Genomic DNA, 19,606 nt, shown 5'->3' on the forward strand with positions numbered 1-19,606 from the left:
ACACACACACACACACACACATCCACATATAAACTCTCTCACACACACACACACACACATCCACATGTAAACTCTCTCACACACACACACACACACACACACACATCCACATGTAAACTCTCTCACACACACACACACACGCACACACACACATCCACATGTAAACTCTCTCACACACACACACACACACACACATCCACATGTAAACTCTCTCACACACACACACACACATCCACATGTAAAGTCTCTCACACACACACACACACACACACATCCACATGTAAACTCTCTCTCACACACACACACACACACACACACACACAATATGTTTCTCCGGTAATATAATTAGACGGCGTTCGTTTCCAGCGGGGTGTTAAAGATAGGAGCCTGCACACACACACACACACACACACACACACACACACACACATCCACATGTAAACTCTCTCTCACACACACACACACACACACACACACACACATCCACATGTAAAGTCTCTCACACACACACACACACACACACACATCCACATGTAAACTCTCTCTCACACACACACACACACACACACACAATATGTTTCTCCGGTAATATAATTAGACGGCGTTCGTTTCCAGCGGGGTGTTAAAGATAGGAGCCTGCACACACACACACACACACACTCACACTCACACACTCATCCGGAGTGATTCGTCGGGTGGTGGGAGACTGCTTCACAGAGAAAGAGTTTCTCTCCAATCTAAACTTTTCTCGCGCTTCTCTCACGACTTCTCTTCGTCTCTGCAGTCGACGGTAGACTCCGGTTTTACTCACTTTTACTGTAGCAAGGATCCAGCTGGTTTATCAAAGCCTCACCGTCGTCCCATTGTACTTGCACCGTGATGACAAACGGGAGCTTTCGCTTCATGCATTCCTGCAAGATATACGTTCATACTATGTTTGAGTTTCGGAAATAAACCAGTACCAAGTAGTACGGAAGTAGAAAGAAAAGACTATTTGTGTGGTTTTGCTCACAGCAGCTACAACCCCATACAGCCAGGATGGCCTGCATGCACTCTGAACACAGAGATATAGAGCAATGGGCTAGCAGCAAACACTGTTAGCAGCAAACACTGTTAGCAGCAAACACTGTGAGCAGCAAACACTGTTAGCAGCAAACACTGTTAGCAGCAAACACTGTTAGCAGCAAACACTGTGAGCAGCAAACACTGTTAGCAGCAAACACAGTGAGCAGCAAACACTGTTAGCAGCAAACACTGTGAGCAGCAAACACTGTTAGCAGCAAACACTGTTAGCAGCAAACACTGTTAGCAGCAAACACTGTTAGCAGCAAACACTGTTAGCAGCAAACACTGTTAGCAGCAAACACAGTGAGCAGCAAACACTGTTAGCAGCAAACACTGTGAGCAGCAAACACTGTTAGCAGCAAACACTGTGAGCAGCAAACACTGTTAGCAGCAAACACTGTGAGCAGCAAACACTGTTAGCAGCAAACACAGTGAGCAGCAAACACTGTGAGCAGCAAACACTGTTAGCAGCAAACACTGTTAGCAGCAAACACTGTGAGCAGCAAACACTGTGAGCAGCAAACACTGTTAGCAGCAAACACTGAGCAGCAAACACTGTTAGCAGCAAACACTGTTAGCAGCAAACACTGTGAGCAGCAAACACTGTTAGCAGCAAACACTGTGAGCAGCAAACACTGTTAGCAGCAAACACTGTGAGCAGCAAACACTGTTAGCAGCAAACACTGTGAGCAGCAAACACTGTTAGCAGCAAACACTGTTAGCAGCAAACACTGTGAGCAGCAAACACTGTTAGCACCAAACACTGTTAGCAGCAAACACTGTGAGCAGCAAACACTGTTAGCAGCAAACACTGTGAGCAGCAAACACTGTTAGCAGCAAACACTGTGAGCAGCAAACACTGTTAGCAGCAAGCACTGTTAGCAGCAAGCACTGTTAGCAGCAAACACTGTTAGCAGCAAACTAGCAGCAAACGGGGCTAGCAGCACTACCAACGGAAACAGTGCTGACAGAGCTAACAGTTTGGTTAACGTTGTGAAATTGTCAAGATGTTTTTGTTCTGACCTTCAGTTTGAAGTATTTACACTTTGTTTCTGACAAATACGTATTTTTTTCTGTCTCTAAATACTACAACTCCCACGAGTTTCAGCGGCCATTGTCATGGAGCGGCAGGGTTGTAAAGTAACAAAACATTGCACTTAACAGCAATTTAAGGACTTTTACTTTGTGTATTTTTGCGCAACGTTCTACTTCTACTAGACTCCATTTATGTTTCTTTACAGATTAAGATTGCACATGAAAAAACACATTATCGGCATATAAAAGTGCTCAGAAGTGTATACAATATTAATTAGCATTGCATATTGTGCTTTCATCTAAAATGTGAGGCAATATGTGTTTTCTTTCATTTTCAAGAATTGGATGCTGAATAAGACAAACTAGTGAAAACGTTATGATGAATCATTGATCAAAGATATCCACGAGAGAACAGAGACGAGATGAAGGTTCCATCTCTGAAGAAAAGAGAATCCATATTTCCAAAAATGTCTCTTTTATTTTGATAGAATATCTTGATACCACCAATAAAAAATGTAGATAAAAGTATATGAGACGTCAGAGATGTGTTCTACTTTTATAAGCAACTTTTTATACGAAGTTTTATACTGTAGTATAAAAGTTGCCTGTAAAAGTAGAACACATCTCTGTGTAGAAAGTACAGCCGATATATGGAAGCACTCGACGTCACGTCTTTCTTCAGTGCTGTAAATATTAACAGGTTGACACTCTGAGGAGTCAGCTTTTTTTATGTGAAGGCTAAAGCCCACAAAGATTTCATCTTCACGGATCTGGAAATGAAGCGAGCTCATGAAGTACAAAAGGTACAGTCAATACGCGCCCTTGTTAGGGTGGAAGTACAGTGTAGTTGTAAGTACTCCGTAATCTTGCCCACAGCTTCAATTAAATATAAATGAGTGGACAAATAAAAGGTAATCTCAGCAGGAGCCACATATTTAAACTGGATTTCTTGTCCAAAACATCCTCCACAGTCGTGCCAGAATGTGAAAGAAAGAAGTGGTTTGTTATATCACTGAGTTTGGGCTCATTTAATCAAACCTGTCTCAACAGTCGGACCTCGACATGAAGTGCAGAGCATTTACGAAAGCAAACGACGTGATCGGTTTGAGTTCGGACCCGAAAGAAACGCAACAGTGCCGACACGGGGAGGAGACGGTGGAGTCTGAGGGGCATTCTCATCAGGGCTTTATTATTCCGCAGCTTCTTGAATACAGACGCATTTCAAAAGACCCGCAGGAAGCCGCCTTATTATCTCTGAATCAGCAGGATTGTGAGGAAAACCGCTGCGAGATATTTGCTTCTCATTCCTTCGGAGGTTGAGAATGCTGACGGGGTAACTGGGCCTCTTAACACCATGTGAACGGCGTATTGGCAGCAGATAGCAGGAGGGGGATGAAGTCTCCAAGCTGTTTACCATCACAAGCACTCCAGCAGAGACACGCAGGATGTGAAAAAACACCTGCAGCTACTGCTCGCTTTGAAATTAAACTGTTTTCTTAGTTATGTCTCTGAGCAGTCCTGACATTGTCGGCATTATTTATGAAATCACACATCTCACGAGAGGGAGATGCACATGGATGCACTTGTGAGTCTGCAGGCCGCTCTTCTTACCTAGAGACACAGAGGTGAGATCTGATTGGATAAAAGCTCTACTTAAAACAAGCTGCACTGGAAGCAGAGCAACTGAGGAAGACAGGAGCTGTGCAATGAGAAAATAAGATAATGGGAAAAATATTTTTATAAATTATAATACATGTGTATTTATTTAAAATAGCTATAACTTTGTGATTCTGTTCGGGCCAGCAGACGGCCCACCTCTGGCTGTTCGGTCTCCTTCGGGCTTCTTCCCATGCTGGCTCCAGAACTTGTCCCTGCAGCTGTTTGCCTCCTCATCCTCCTCCATCTTCTCACCAAACAACCATCCCCCCCCCCCCCCCCCCCCCTCTGTGTGTTTATTTATAAAGTCATTAGTCTGGAAGAATATTAGAAGCAGCCCAGAACACACCAGTTAATGTGGCGAATAATTTGTCTATTTGATTACCTGGGAATCCCCGGATGGCACGCGTCAGCCGCTTATTAGCCTCTTCTGCTCGTGGAGAGGATACGAACAAAGACAAGAGAAGAGGTTTCAGTGGTTCAGGGAGAGGTCAGTCAGCGAGAGGAAACATATGGCATCAGTGTTCATCAGCCTGTACTGTATCTCAGTACAGCGAGGCAGCCATCCAGCAAAATAACTCGTACGCTCTCCGATTAAATATTTCGTTTTGTAGAACAAATCCCCCCCCCAGTTTCACTTCTTCCACTCCGGCATAATCACCAAACAGCAGAGTTTGAGTTTGACACTGACGGATCCTTTTTCTTTTGTTTTCAAACGCAATCTTTTGATGCCGAGTCATTTCAAAGCAAGCGTTTTCAAGAGGAGCTCGGCAGTCGTCCCACGGGCCGCAGTATATATTTAGGCAAAGCAACGTCAATGTTTCAAGGTGGGGTCTTCGTGGGAAGTGTTGGACGGATGCACATCAGCTCAATATCAGGTCGACGTCGAGGACTTTGACGGGGAAAAGAAGAAGACAAAGGAAGGCAGCCCATGTTTGGAGTGATTGATTTGCAGTGTTTATTGTGCTGCTATTCACTTCGTGTTGTACTCGGTTCACTGCGGGTTTGGACCCCAGCGTCCACGCCAAAGGAAACAGAGGCTACGCCAGGATTTCTCTGCTCTGAGGTTGTCAAAATTAGATTTTCACATTAAAACTAAACAAAACTAATAAAACACTTGTTGGATCATTTTTACAAAAGTCTTGACATGTTTTTTTTGTCCTCACTCAACAATAGTAGACCACATTCTGCTAAGTATGAATCATTTCTGCACAGTTGCAGATACAAATCATGCAACACTTATGAGGATTAATTGGAGAATCAGATTCGGGTGGTGAGTGAGTAGTTTCCAACTCGTGTGATCCAAACTTTTCTAATAACTCCAGAGCGTTGTCAAGACGCCAATAACTACATTTATGTTGAAGACACTAACGAGTTATAAACACTGAAGAGAGTTGATTTAAAAAATGAATTCCCAAACTAATGTAATATATGAATCCCTTTGCTCAAATGGATTTTGTTCACAGATTTGTAATTTGTTGAGGTTGACGTTAGAATAAAGGAGCGAGGGTTGAGAACACATGAGATGCACACCACATGGGAACCAGTTCAAGCCGTTACCAGGTTATGGACCCGTCTCGTCAGTCACTCCATCAAAGTGCAACTCACTGATTTAATGACTACCACCAGGGAGGCTGGCTGCTGAGCCGTCAGCCGAGTCATTGGAGGAAGGTGTAGCCTCACTCAGTGACTCATCGGCTCAGCCGCTGCGATTCGTGACTCCTTTGATTCTTATCTCTCGGTTGAACCAAGAAGCCCAGCAACAGAAAGTTGTATCTCATTACTTTACCATCAAAAGCTCCAACAGTTCTAATTCCCATTATAAAATCGAGTCCAAGTCCTTGAAGAAGTTCTGCTTTTATGTATGCAGGACGTGCATACATAAAAGCAGAACTTCTTCTTGTGTGTCTGACTGGTCCGCAGTGACTAAACTGCTCTTTGCAGCACACGGAGTTTCTCTAAAGTATCTGTGGAGCACAAGCTGCTGAAATCCTCATCATTGTGTTTGTATTACGGGAGGTGGACAGCTACATTCACGCAGCTTTAAGCCGAATATGTTTGTCACTGTCTATGAAGGCAAACAATGTCTTGTGATATAGAAGTAGATTTACATACACTACGATCACAGAGTTTGGAATTAGCTGTTTTACTTCTTTCCTTCAGTAATCAGACACTAAATGTATTATTTACATGTTAAACTGTTTTGTCCCCAAAAGAAGAAACAATGAAATGATTCAAACTTCCGTTTCGTCGACGTCCCCGCAGCGTTGCAGCAGAATACTGTTCCACGATGGTTACTGAACCACAACATTGCACCTCGGCCCTGTGTTGAGCCCTCTGCAGTCTGCTCAGTGGTTCTGTTGAAGAGGTTCAAACTGTGGTTTGCTCATCTGATACAATGAATGGTGATTTATTCGATTGTCAGTCTGGTTGTAACATTGTACAGCATTTTGTTTTCCATGTAACAAACCCCCGCTTACGAACTAACTGTTAGTAATGAGTTACTTTCCAAAACCTGGAAGAAGGAACGACCGTTCAGACATCTGAGGTAAGAGGCGTAACAATTAATTCGTGAAAGCAAGCAGAAAAAAAAGCAGCCGACTCACTTCTGCACAGATTATTTAGATGAATTGCTTTCGATATGCGCACTGATGTGCTTTTGCAATTCATGACTCTGTGCGAACTACACATCGCTGCATGCTGCTGGTATTTAGCTGTTCAAACACCTCAGTTCAGCCTCAGTGCTCATCATGACGCACGTCTTTTGAGCAAACTGGTACGTTACACTGCAGAATATCTCCAACTGCCCTCCAGAATGTCTGTCTGACTGTCTGGGTCCCAAAATGTGAAAAATGAATGCGTCTCTTGACGTCACACCGCTATCGTAAAGCTTTGGATATCTTCGGGGAAGGATTGTGGTTTTGGTATGACATTTGAAACAGTCACTGATTGCTCTTAAGCTCTGTCTCTTGAGTTCACAGAATGTGTTTGTGCCGCATCATGTATTCACTTGGATGCTCGTGAGCCAACGCGGAGGAGAAGCTCTCCCACAGTCGCTCTGCATCCGTTGTGTCTCGAGGCCGAAGAGGAAAGATAAGAGCAAGACAATAGCCTTTCCAAAGCAGCCCGAAGGCCTTCCTTCTGACAAGATAAGACGCTTAAAATGTCAGTCAAAAGACTGCAGCTGGGCTAAAGTGAGCTACTGCTGGACTTCACACGGCGAAAACAGTTCCTGTGTTGTAAGAAGCTGCAATTTAAAAAACCGTGTTGCAGCTTCTCAGCGGTTGTTGGCTTCAGGGCTGCAGCTGCCGTTGAAGACACTGAGGCCATGAACTCTGGACATGCAGGACAACAAAAGGCCAAAAGATGAGAATTTCCACACCAGACATCTGTTCCACAGTGTTGAGTTGGCTCTGAGGCGGATTTTTCACCTTCGTGTTTGGGACAACTCAGTAAAATGTGACAAGTTTGCGATTTTCTTTCTTCTGTTGAATCTGGGAAACTTGGATCTGTTATTTCATGAATCCTGTCCTTTAGTCCTGCTTTGTATTTCTATATTAGATTCTATATTAGAGTCTCCCATTGAAACTTGGTGGTTCCAAAAAGACTCGGAGATATGTACAAGCTCAGAATAACCTCATTTATCAGTTCATATGCCACACTGACCATGCAGTCATAACATCACATATTAGTCTATCCATCACGCTGACACACACACACACACACACACACACACACACACACACACACACACACACACACACACACACTTTGTGAGCCGGTTTGATCGGCCCGAGCTTCATAAATGAAAAGTTGTTTTCAGAATAATACGTTCCCCCAGCTTTGCTTGCTGTGAAATGGACGATTGGTCAACGTCATTCAAGTGGAAAACTTCTTTCTGAAAATTAAGTGAAAGTGTAAAACTGCAGGAGACGTCGGCGACGGCTCCTGCACTGATTCAGCGACTGAGCGCTTCATTTGAGCCGTCACAATGCTCCCTGTGGGCTGGTACACTCGCACTGATTTCACGCTCCTCTCGCTCTCGCTAGACTTTTGATTTCCGTTCCACATGAAGTAATACGAGCACATGTTTGGTGCAAAGAGCGTCAGTAATTGGACAAGGACCAGGAACTGGAAGAAATATAAAATGAACTGCACTCTGCTATTGACTTACTCAGTTATATCAGTTTCGGTGACAATGTTTGAATCGGCTTCGCTCCAGCGTTGTCTTCGTCACGGCGAGTGTCACAAGTCAGGCTTCCGTTCGCATGTTATTCAGTGAAGTATTAGAAAAGCTATGAGGCAACAAAGCTCTCCGATAGAAAGGTGTTTGTGCTCTTGAGGAGCTTTTTGCCTTTGTCGAACAAGAGTTGATGCTCTAAATGGATTGTGGACGAGCCTTTGCCCAATAAATCCTGACGTGGAAAAACATTTTAGTCACGTGACTAATCAGCTGTCTTTCACTGACGCTGTTCACGTGGATGTTCCCGTCACGTGCAAACGCTTGCCTTCATAGAAGCATCTTGCTTTTCTCATTTTCAAAACAGATGTATGGACTTGGTCAAGATAGACATCAGGAGATCATGATATCCTCAGAAGCAGTGAGCCACAGGGATCATAATGTGTGTGCGGATTGGACGAACACACTGAGGGTGATGTTGTTGTGCGGATTGCAGCGATTGTGTGATTTTAACTTCATTGCCTTCATTCTGTGTGTCTCACTGATGCAGCTCCAGCAGCAACTGGAACTCTTCACTAATTAACTTCCTGTTTCCTAAACGTCTGACGCACCATACTGACAAAGTCATTTTTATTCATTTATATTTTTTCCAATGGTCATATTTAGAGTATTCTGCATCTGAATTCTATCCACCAAATGATATTCACGGGACCAGGAAGAGAAAGACGAGACTGAACTGAGGTGTTAGTGATAGTCACGTGTCACATCATATATTTTGTTTATACTTTCTGATTTGTTACATACAGATCATAACATTTTATAACATAACATCAATGAATACAGGCCATGATCTTGGCTTATTAAATCATCATTGTTTGCCAACAACACGGGACTAACTCATTATATCTCAAATATTGGAAAACATTGATTTGCAAATGTTATTCAGAGCACACGGTTCCATTTTTAGATTGTGAAATGATGATCTTTAGAGGGATTTTCCTAGTTGGCGTGTCATGTGCTGCATACAGTAGATACAGTCGTCATGGGGATATGTGCAGGAGATCGCCTCAAAGCACGGCAACTGCTGCCTGCTGCAGGCACGTCAAGATGTAAATCTGAAGGAGCAATGCAATTAATCAACAGTGCTTTGTGGTTGAAATTAGATTTTAGCGTTCATTTTTTTATTATTATCCCTGAGCTATAATGCTCTTTATATCGCACAGTATCAGGACTCCATACAATCATTTTGAACGTGCTTATGAATGTGTTTATATGCACAACGACAAAGTGTTCAAAATCTATAAAACACAGATATTTCCGGGGTTCAGACTGATGTTCAGACAAACCGAGTCAGTTGAATCCGTCACTTTGGACTTGAGGACGTGTCTGATGGGCATATTTCACTTTTCTGATATTTAATGGACCAAAGAGTTTATTAATTATTGATAAAATGGTCGTTACATGCAGCCTTAGTGTGTTGCAGTGCATGTGTAATGCTTTCATAAAACGTGGCATTGCGTGACAGTGAGACTTGGCTGGAGCTCGGATGTATCTGCCACCTTCGCTTTGGGTTTTCGGACCTCTACGTGATGAATGTGAGATTTCCCATTATCCCCTTCACCCCCCCGAGGCAGAAGACCTTTCATTGGCCTCAGCTTGCCCTGTGCTTTGCACTCACTCGAACGAAAAACACCTTCTGTGTGAACTGGTGAATTGTCCCGTGGTCGTCTGTGACCCCGTCGACGTCCCCGTGTGGCCGTCCTTCACTGCATCTTCACCTTCATCTTCTGTTTGGTTTTCTCACCTTCTTTCTCTGGAAAATGTTCCTTCCTGCTTTCTCTCACTCCCTGTTTTGGTTTCTCTTCTCTTTACAGTATCTCACTTTATCTCCGCGTCTTCGTCCTCTTTCATTCTTTGCCTCATGTTGCGTTTTCGTTCGCCGCTTTGCAGTTTGCCCTCTTTTGCACGAGCGCCGTGTGTTAAACGGGCGGTTGTGGCGCAGGAGGTAGAGTGGTCGTCTCATCAGAAGGTCCGATTCCTGGCCCCTGCAGTCGACACGTTAACGTGGCATTGGGTGAGATGCTGAACCCCACACTTCTCCGATTGTGTGAATGTTTATGGCTCCTGATGAGCAGGTGGCACCTGGTATGGCTGCTTCCGCCGCCAGTGTATTGGTGGGTGTGAATGCCGGCTTGTGTTGTAAAGCAGCTTGAGTGGTGGCTAAGAAGAGAAAGGCGCCGTATAGATGCAGTCCGTTCCCCATTCATAGGACAATAAAAGCAAAAATAAGACATTTCGACAAACATCACAACTGACAAAACAGCCAATAAAGTTTAAGTACAACATTTAAAAAGTACTTCAGGCCAGGAAACACAATCTGAGATGAAGCGAGGCTTTCTCAGGGAGAAAAATATACCAAACAGACATCTGTTGGCATTTAAGTGAAAACTTCCTCTAATGGCAAGAGGCATTATGATGAGAGCAAAGCAGGAAGTGAGGTCGGGGTGAATGGATGGCTCAACAGAACTTTAACACCATCACTTCCTGTTTCCTAAAAACAGTCAACGTTGGTTTCTCCATCGTTTAGCAACCAAAACAACAACGTTCCCTCAACTAACAAAGATACGTGTGACCTTAACCTCCCCAAGCCTCCACCACAGAGGATATCATCGATATAATTCTGGCATGGACCTAACATGTATTTCGTCTTTTACTTGTAAAGGACTTGGGGTTTTAAGTTATTTTCCACCCTCACTGACCAGCGAAGCATCTTCTCTCAGTAATGCAGTTAAAACAAGTCGGCCAAGCTTCCTAAAGTCCCGTCTGGGTGGTCGAGGAATCTGACTTCAGACCTGCTGCATTCTTATGTAGACTAAGTTGCATCTAAGCGTGTGCGTCCACGTTCAACCAGCACAAGCTGCAAAGGTTCAGGAGGAATGCTGTGGAGTTGTGCTTCAGGCTCTTCGTGGTCTCCGTTTAAACAGGAGGATATCTTCTCGGTGCTCGGTTAGAACCAGAGCGCCGCCGTTTGTGTTTGTATTTGCAAAATGGCCGTTCCTCTCTCGTTCTCTCTTCCTCCGTGAGCCCGGAAGAGAATATAGAAAGCTGGATGTTGTGGCTCGCTGACTACCACCGCTTCATCAAATGTTCATTTCTCTGGTCAGTAATTGACTCTGGCTCCTTTATTAGCCTTCTGTTAGCGGGCAGATTAGAGAGGGGATCTGCTGCTGAGCATCTCTTTCATTAGGAGAGATGAGGAACACAACGGGATTGATTACAAATCCAGAGGTGTGTGTGTGTGTGTGTGTGTGTGTGTGTGTGTGTGTGTGTGTGTGTGTGTGTGTGTGTGTGTGTGTGTGTGTGTGTGTGTGTGTGTGTGTGTGTGTGTGTGTGTGTGTGTGTGTGTGTGTGTGTGTGTGTGTGTGTTGTGAATGGGGTATTACTGCGCTCCACTGTGTAGAATGTAGTGGCTTCTGTTGGCAGAAACGGAATATAATGATGAATGACGGTGAAGTATGTTCAATCTGTAACATATAGCAATGTACACAACTCGCTTTACTTTTACTTCACTGAAGTATTGTCTTTCTGTTCGTGGTTCAACCACAACTCTTTAATGATTGAGGCACTCTCATGTAATCTGAGGCTAAAAGATTTCCTCTGTTATCTTCTGATGCTTCTTTCAGCCCCAGTTTGCATCATTGCAGTTACAGACTTGCAGTGTTTTTATCTGCACACTTCCCTTCAGCTCCGTCTCTCCTGGTCTCCTGCGTGTCAATGTGAATGATGGTTATTGGGAGGTGGTGAAGCCTGAATGACTCCGTAGCAATTTCTGCAAACCTATCCAGTCGTATGTATGAAATACACCCATCATTTCCCAAAGCTGCGTCTGCCACGAGCAAGATCCCGACTACACAATATGAAGCCTTCAGCTGTACATCTGCAGCCAGGGGCCAATTTTAGCTGGAATGAAAGAGGATGTGAGTTTCCCCGAGAATACAGGATATTAAATTGATCCCCTCTTTCAAACAGTCGACTTATAGTAAACGTATGTGAAGAACCGATTCTCCCGTTGTGTTCAGACGAGAATGTTTTACAGATGCATTAGGTAGTACTGCAGTGCAGCGGGGAGACGTAGTCCGGCTTCTAACACAGAGGTTCGTCTTTAGTCACGATGCCACAAAGACACGAAAGCAGGTTCAACTCATTCCCAAAGTTCTCCGTCACCACTTCTCCATTGCACTATTCCAAGAGGACCACCTTCCATAGCGACACAAATACAGAAGGTTTGGATTTGGGGATTTAAAATCGTAAGAGCAGTTGCTCCATCCAAAGTGTTACACAAACACACTTTTCATCTTAAAACCTGAAAATGTGCTCTCCAAAAAAAACACCCAATAAATTGTATAATTGTAAATGCTTGTTTGATTACACACATTAAATGCGACGACTAATGCTCCGTTTTTCATTATCATCAAAGCCACGGAGACACAAAAACCGCCATTTGACTCATTATGTTTTTATTCACTGGCAATAGTCATCATTAGCTGTGATCGTTCATAAAAATGCATCAGTGAGAAACTAGTCTGGAATTAAAAATAGCGCCTATAAATCCTACAAAAGAGTCTTTAACAGCCCTCCACAGGCAGCATGACATCCCAAAGAGAGGGGGGGGCATTAGGAGACAATCAGGAGACACTTCTTGAATGAGGTTGTTGGTCTTGTTATCTTCTCTCTGTGTCTCCGTTTCAATTTTTAAACTCGGCAATTAACACCCAACAGAGCCGTCCTCAGAGAAGCTCATTACCAAAGAGACAGAGGCCAGCGTCTCAAGCCTCAGCAGCCGCCGCAGTAGAAGACGGTTTGGTGGTGGACGCGAAACTCTACCGGTTGAATCATCCGAACAGAAGATGAACAGCTGTGTTAGAAAATATCTGCTTCTTGGATGAAAATGTGCAAGAAACCCGCGGACATAAAAACTGAAGAAGAGAAGTCAACTACGACTCCCAGGGTGCAATGCTTCAATCTGTGGGCCATACGCTCAATCATCATTTTGTTACCTCCTGAAGTCTTTACTTTAAATCAATTTACATATATTTTTATATGTACATAGTCTGTATAAAATGTGCTATATGAATGAAACAATGTTGGTATTAATAGTATTATTACTTTTAGATTCTGGGTTATTTTTCTTAAGGGACTCACAGGTTGGTGCCTCCGACTGGCCGCTCCTCCAAAGCAACAGCAGCTGAGGCTCATGGGTGTTGTGGTATTTAGAAACATCCAGCAAACTGACAAGAGTTGTTGAAATCCATCAAACTGGTGACAGGAACATGAACCTGTATGATGGTTCCATCAGAGCTTCTGAGCTCAGTAACACTGAGATCGTGTCTTCAAATGGGAGCACAGACCGTGGAACCAATGGGACTCGTTTGTCTGTTCGTCACAGAATGTAAAAGTGAAAATCAATCTATGTCTACGGAGCAACATCTAAATCTATGTATGCTCTATCTCCTGTGTCAGTGTGTTCCCATAAGACGTGGAAAGAGAGCAGAACTGATGCTGATTTGCAAGACTTCTCCTCCAGAGAGCTTCAGTCTAAAGGCAAGACGCCGCACGCGCTGCTCATCTTTTAGATTTTCAAGTTCAAAGTTCAAAGTTTGCTTTATTGTCAATTCCACAATGCACTGAACATACAGGGGAGTTGAAAAGACGTTATATATATATATATATATATATATAACGTAAGTTGTTTGATTCTGTAAAAAGGGGGTGTGGCTTCTGTGTTGATGACAGTACTTGGAGAAGGACCGTCGACGCTGAACAGAAAGCAGCAGCTCTACCCGCTGTGGCAATGCTTCATGTTGGTTTGAAGCCTGAACTGCCCTTCCTGCTGCAGCTCTGCTCATGTGATTGTGCTTTGAGTGGCGCTGGTAGATGGTGAATGTGCTCACGCTTCGCTGCAGCAGCAGAGAGAGGGAAATGAAAAGGGCAAATAGATGAAAACAGAGGAGAAGCAAGAGAAACAGGCAGGTGGGATAATGAGCATAAAGACATACAACATGCATGTTTTCGTCATTTCAACTGCTGGAATGTTCTGGCTTCTTTTCTTCGGTGCCTCGTCATTCATATTTCACAGTTCAATCTCAGGGATTTGCTGGTTGCGGCGCAGCAGAAGGTTCTCCCGCTGACAGTATGACAGCGTGGCTCACAACACCAACACAAAGCTGAAGGATTCAGATTCTTCTGAGAATCTGAATCATCAGCAGATCTTTCACTGGCAACGTGTTTCCTGAGGTCACGTTGAGAGCAACAAATCCTCACATTTCAGAAGCTGAAACAGTGAATAGGTTGTTATTCTTCCAATCACCTACATTGCATCAATATCGTGGTCTTTGTATTCTCATGAAGATCTACAAACACACACATTATTTCTGTTTTTGCACAGAGTAGAAGCGACGCATCCACACAGGCAGAGAGGAAGACGACTGCAAGCCAGCGTCATGCATGTTGAAGATGCACAACGTGCATTGACATTGTTTTATGAATTCAGAGAAACAGTCAACATGTCGAGCCTGTTGGTTGCTGCTCTTGCTGTCATCGCGTCCTCCACGTTTCTAGCGGAGAGTTATCGCCTGTACGCAGAAGTGCCTAAACGCTTTCATGCGATGGAAGACAACAGCTTCAGACTTTGGCTTTCATCGAGGCTGGAATCAACACGTATTCAAACGGTGACTGCGCGGCTTTTGTTTTGCGTGATCGTGCGTCTTCCTTTCCGGTCTGTCACTTCTATTTTTTCTCTGTTTTGTCTCGTTCTGTCTCTCAAGGTTTGTTCCGCCCTCACGACACTCCGACCCACTTAGGCCACTCTCTGCCGTTCACTGGCTCTTCAGCTCGTAATTCACTTCCCGATTGCCCGGCTTCTCTACTTTATCGCCGAGTCATCGTCACGCCTCCCCTTTCCCTCCCGTCCCCAGAGCGTCGAGGTGAGCTGCGTTCCATCAAACCTTCTTCTCTCTCGTTCTAGCCTCATAGACTGACCTCAACTAGTTTATACGTATTGCAAGGCAGTAGGCAGGAGTCAGCGCTGCGAGGATGAAGAGTCCTCTGGCAGGAGAAGAGATGGAGAATCTCAAGTGTCTTTACTGGAGAGTGAAGCTGGCTGTCGCACCAGAGATGTTTCATGCTGATGCCGGTGCATGATCAGCTGTTTATGGGAGATGGTGTGTCAAGCAGATACATGAGACAACGTGTCCTACTGTCAGTGTTTGTCTATTGGACATGTGTCGGTCCTCCACTTGTGTGTGGATTACTACACTTTGGACAGACATGCATGGTTCCCAGAGGATGTATCCTGCTGAGTTTCATGATCCTCTGACTTTGTCCTCCAGCATCCATCATCGATAACACTTCAGGCAGGGATGGTGAAACTAAAAGACAACACTGACTGCTTTTACCTTGTTGTCTGCATGGGAAACACCACTGATACTTAGAAGACACTGAGGACCTTTCTCTGAATGTGACTGGAAGCAGATTTCTCAGTGTCTGGATTTCAGATGTGTGAAAGCCTCCTCTGACTCCAGTGCATCTGTTCATCAGCGTAGCTCCTTGATTCACTCGGATCAAAAGGAATCGACGAGGCGTCACTGATGTCCTTCACCTCCTTCCAGCCGTGTGACCGATGGAAACGTGTCTCTGATGTTTGCGTGAAATTAAACTTGAATGTCAAAATGACGGCTCGAGAGAAACGGCAGGAACGCAACATCTGTGTGTTTACGGCTGAGAGTCGTCGTTGAAGTGTACATCATCACCGCCACACTGCTTCTCTCAGAGCTCCGCGCTGTGATGTGCCGTGAATTGTCACCACACGCTGTGCAATGCAGCATGCAAACACATCTGACCCGGAGATGACCACCACTATCGCCTGCGTATCACCAACAAGCACAGTCTGCCTCTCTCTCTCGCTCTCTCTCTCTCTCTCTCTCTCTCTCTCTCTCTCTCTCTCTCGCTCTCTGTGTGTGTGTGTGTGTGTGTGTGTGTGTGTGTGTGTGTGTGTGTGTGTGTGTGTAAACAAATGCAGAGCTTTGATATTCTGCTGATGGTCTGAGTGTGAAGTGGCTCTGATGATGAAAGTGTCTCTCTCTCTCTCTCTCTGCCTCCCTTTTCTGACTTTTCAAAGCAAACCATTTATAACTTATTTGATCAAACACTGTAAAATATGCATCATCTTTCCGCATATTTCTACATTTTTAAAGAGGAGAACGCTTCACTTTCACACGGCGTCGGGGAGAACGTCCACGATCTGGACTAATCCAAATAGCTTCCTTAAATGTGCTTTAGAATCAGATCAGCACGCTCGCTGGGACCGTAATCTGAAACCAGTTTAATGTCTGAAAGATCTGTTATTTCGTCAAACGGGAGTTCATCAGATACGGCAGGTACGACCCACAGTTCTCAGGATGAACATCATGCTGACCAACACAAGCAGAAAGTCACCGGATCAATCAACAGAAATACTTACACAGTGGCACCCACAGACCTGAATCCAACAACCCGAACCAGCAGAACTATGGTGGAACACAAGTCTTATTATACACATAGCTTATTGTAAGACGCATACTTTGATCATTTTTGTCCAGTTTGAGACACATTTCTGTTATTCAAATCATGAATGAAATTTATTGATAGAGCGCTTTTCAGAGACATAACATCACAAAGTGCTAAACAGAGCAGAAAGTTAAAAGCATAAAAAACACAATGTGACCCTCGGGTCAATAAACTACATACACAGAGAAAAATAAAATAAAAAATAAAATAAAAATTCAAAACATATTTTAAGAGCAGGTCTAGGACATGGGAAACACAAAGCTAAAGTAAAGACGGTGCATATAATTATATAAAATCATTTTTGAATGCACATTGGGAGAGACAATGAGGAGTTACAGAGAACAGGACAGGCGAGTGACCAGAGGGGAGAAAGATCAGAAGTGTGAATTCAATTGAAGACGTTTTGGGCTCATGTATGTTGGACCTCTGTACGTCTGTGTCAGACTCACAGGAACTGCATCCGTTTGAAGTGCTTTCAGAGTTGACAGATTAGTATCTGACTGTCGGTGGGCTGAGTGACACATTCACTTCCTCTTCTTTGGATTGTGTTGAAGTCTGCCTTTGTGTTTTCTTTTGTTTCTTCACCACCACACTAATGTGACTTCCTTTTGGCTCAGAAATGAGACAACAAAGGAGATGTCGGTGAGAGATGTCGGTGACAAAATAGAGAAGCTCATGAAAAGGTCTCCTTCTTCTTCTCTGCCGTTCAGTGAAAGACATTTAAGTTGTGCTATCTTCTTAAATGTTGCTTGACTTCATTTGATTGAGCGTTCTTCGCACTTGTTGTGTCTGAAGTCTGAAGCGTGTTGGGCCCAAAGCAGAAGCCCCAGGGTCCGCTGAAGATGAACCAGAGAAGGTGCCTTAAAGCTGCATTCTCTCTAGTGGCCACCAGGGGGCGACTCCTCTGGTTGTATAGAAGTCTATAGAAAATGACTCTACTTCTCTCTTGATTTATTCCCTCAGTAAACATTGTAAACATGAGTTTATGGTCTCAATCTCTAGTTTCAAGTCTTCTTCAACACAGCATGATGTTCATTTGAAAACAACGCCGACACAGTTTGTGGAATCTAATATTTTGCTGTGGATGGATGCAACCATTAAAGGGTTAAATGCATCCTGCAGCCCGGTTGGCCTCGTGCTGTACTGAACAGCGACAGCCTGACGAGGTTGTGATGAGCGGCTTTGGATCCGGCGAGATGCTTCCAGCAGTCGTTGTGACCGTTCAGCCTTGACGAGACTGCGGCCGTGACTCAAAATCCGACCTTGCGAGCTTTGATGCCCGCCGCCATAACTCCAGCGCTCGGTGGATGGGGTGGAATGAGGCCATCATTCAGCCCACTGCGTGGCCCTATACTACACACAAACACGCTCTCACACAGCTGTGGAGGTGCTTCAGGGGAGAGTGATCACCTGGATCAATATTTAGTCATGGGTAACACGGATGAAGTCAGGACGGGTCCGAGCGGAGGTGTGGTTAGTGTGCGAGCAGCAGAGGAGGCAATACGTCGTTGGTCTTATGGTTCCTATCGATCACGGGGGGGGTAGCTTCTACCGGTCCAAATACCATAAATTCCCCAATAAATGTATGATAATAAATAGACATCATTGGCAAAATAAAGCGGCCCTTCCACTCTTCTGTGCTTTTAACCGATTGGAGAATGCAACTCAAGACTGTAAACTGAGAATGTCCGGCTTTGTTCAGCTGAGACGTTTAATGATCTAGATCTGGAGAAGGACTTCTTCACTCTCATCTCCTCCAGACTTGAGTATTGCAGAACACTTTATTCTGCTCAGTGCAGGCAAAACGTCCAAATGCACAAAAGGCTGCGGCCAGTTACACAATTGATTTTAGGATTCTCAGGCTGTTTTTCATGGTCAGGCACCTGTTTATATATCTGTGATCCGCTACTGTAGCTCCCTCTGAGCCCGATCGATGCTTGAAATCCTCTTCAGGGCCTTTTTAGGGGATCCTAATAGTGAGTGGGTCAATCGCCTTTCTCTAAACTGATGGAATTTGTGGTAATGATTTCATTCAACGTTTTACTGTAAAGCACTAAATTATGGTTATTATTATGAGTTAATAAGAAAGCTTTCACCTAAAGCCACAAGAAGGAAGCTTAAGTTTGTGTTGACGAGCAATAAGAATAGCTAAATAGAAATAGCCGATGGTCTCGTTTACTGATGTGGGTCATATTCATAACCAGTTAAAAGTTCCTGGTAATAACTTTAAAATGTTCATGACATTTTGATGGCATCACAGCTTTGTAATTTATGAAATACATCTTAATATTTAGTTTATCCCTGGAATGAAATCAGTTGAAGGTCTCGTGTATATAGTTTGAATGGACATGACACCACAACATACCACCGATCAATCCGATGGATTCTTCATGCTCGAGAGCAGAGGTTACAGGCTGATCAATAGCTCTGTGTGTGTGCAGACGTTATGACAGTCATCTATACGGACAGGTGAGTCCAGGGGCGGACTGGGGGAAAAAAAGTAGCCCGGGAGTTACTGTTTAAACTGTTTCAAACTGTTTCAAACTGTTTCAAACTGTTTCAAAGTATTTCAAAGTATTTCAAACTGTTTCAAACAGTTTCAAACAGTTTTAAACAGTTTCAAACTGTTTCAAACTGTTTCAAACTGTTTTAAACTGTTTCAAACTGTTTCAAACTGTTTCAAAGTATTTCAAACTGTTTTAAACTGTTTCAAACTGTTTTAAACTGTTTCAAACTATTTCAAACTGTTTCAAACTGTTTCAAACTATTTCAAACTGTTTAAAACTGTTTCAAACTATTTCAAACTGTTTCAAACTGTTTCAAAGTATTTCAAACTGTTTTAAACTATTTCAAACTGTTTTAAACTGTTTTAAACTGTTTCAAACTATTTCAAACTGTTTAGAACTGTCTCAAACAATTTCAAACTGTTTAAAACTGTTTCAAACTATTTCAAACTGTTTCAAACTGTTTCAAAGTATTTCAAACTGTTTTAAACTATTTCAAACTGTTTTAAACTGTTTCAAACTATTTCAAACTGTTTAAAACTGTCTCAAACTATTTCAAACT

General features: G+C 43.6%; 1 protein-coding gene across 1 annotated transcript in view; it reads left to right on the forward strand.

The window, feature by feature from the left end:
• The window catches only part of grm7 (glutamate metabotropic receptor 7), a gene marked incomplete at its 5' end in the record, with an annotated part of 174,029 nt that overhangs the window by 61,188 nt on the left and 93,235 nt on the right, over positions 1-19,606 (forward strand). The window lies entirely within an intron of this gene.

This window comes from Melanostigma gelatinosum (assembly GCF_949748355.1).
Source record: "Melanostigma gelatinosum genome assembly, chromosome: 3".
Lineage (NCBI taxonomy): Eukaryota > Metazoa > Chordata > Actinopteri > Perciformes > Zoarcidae > Melanostigma > Melanostigma gelatinosum.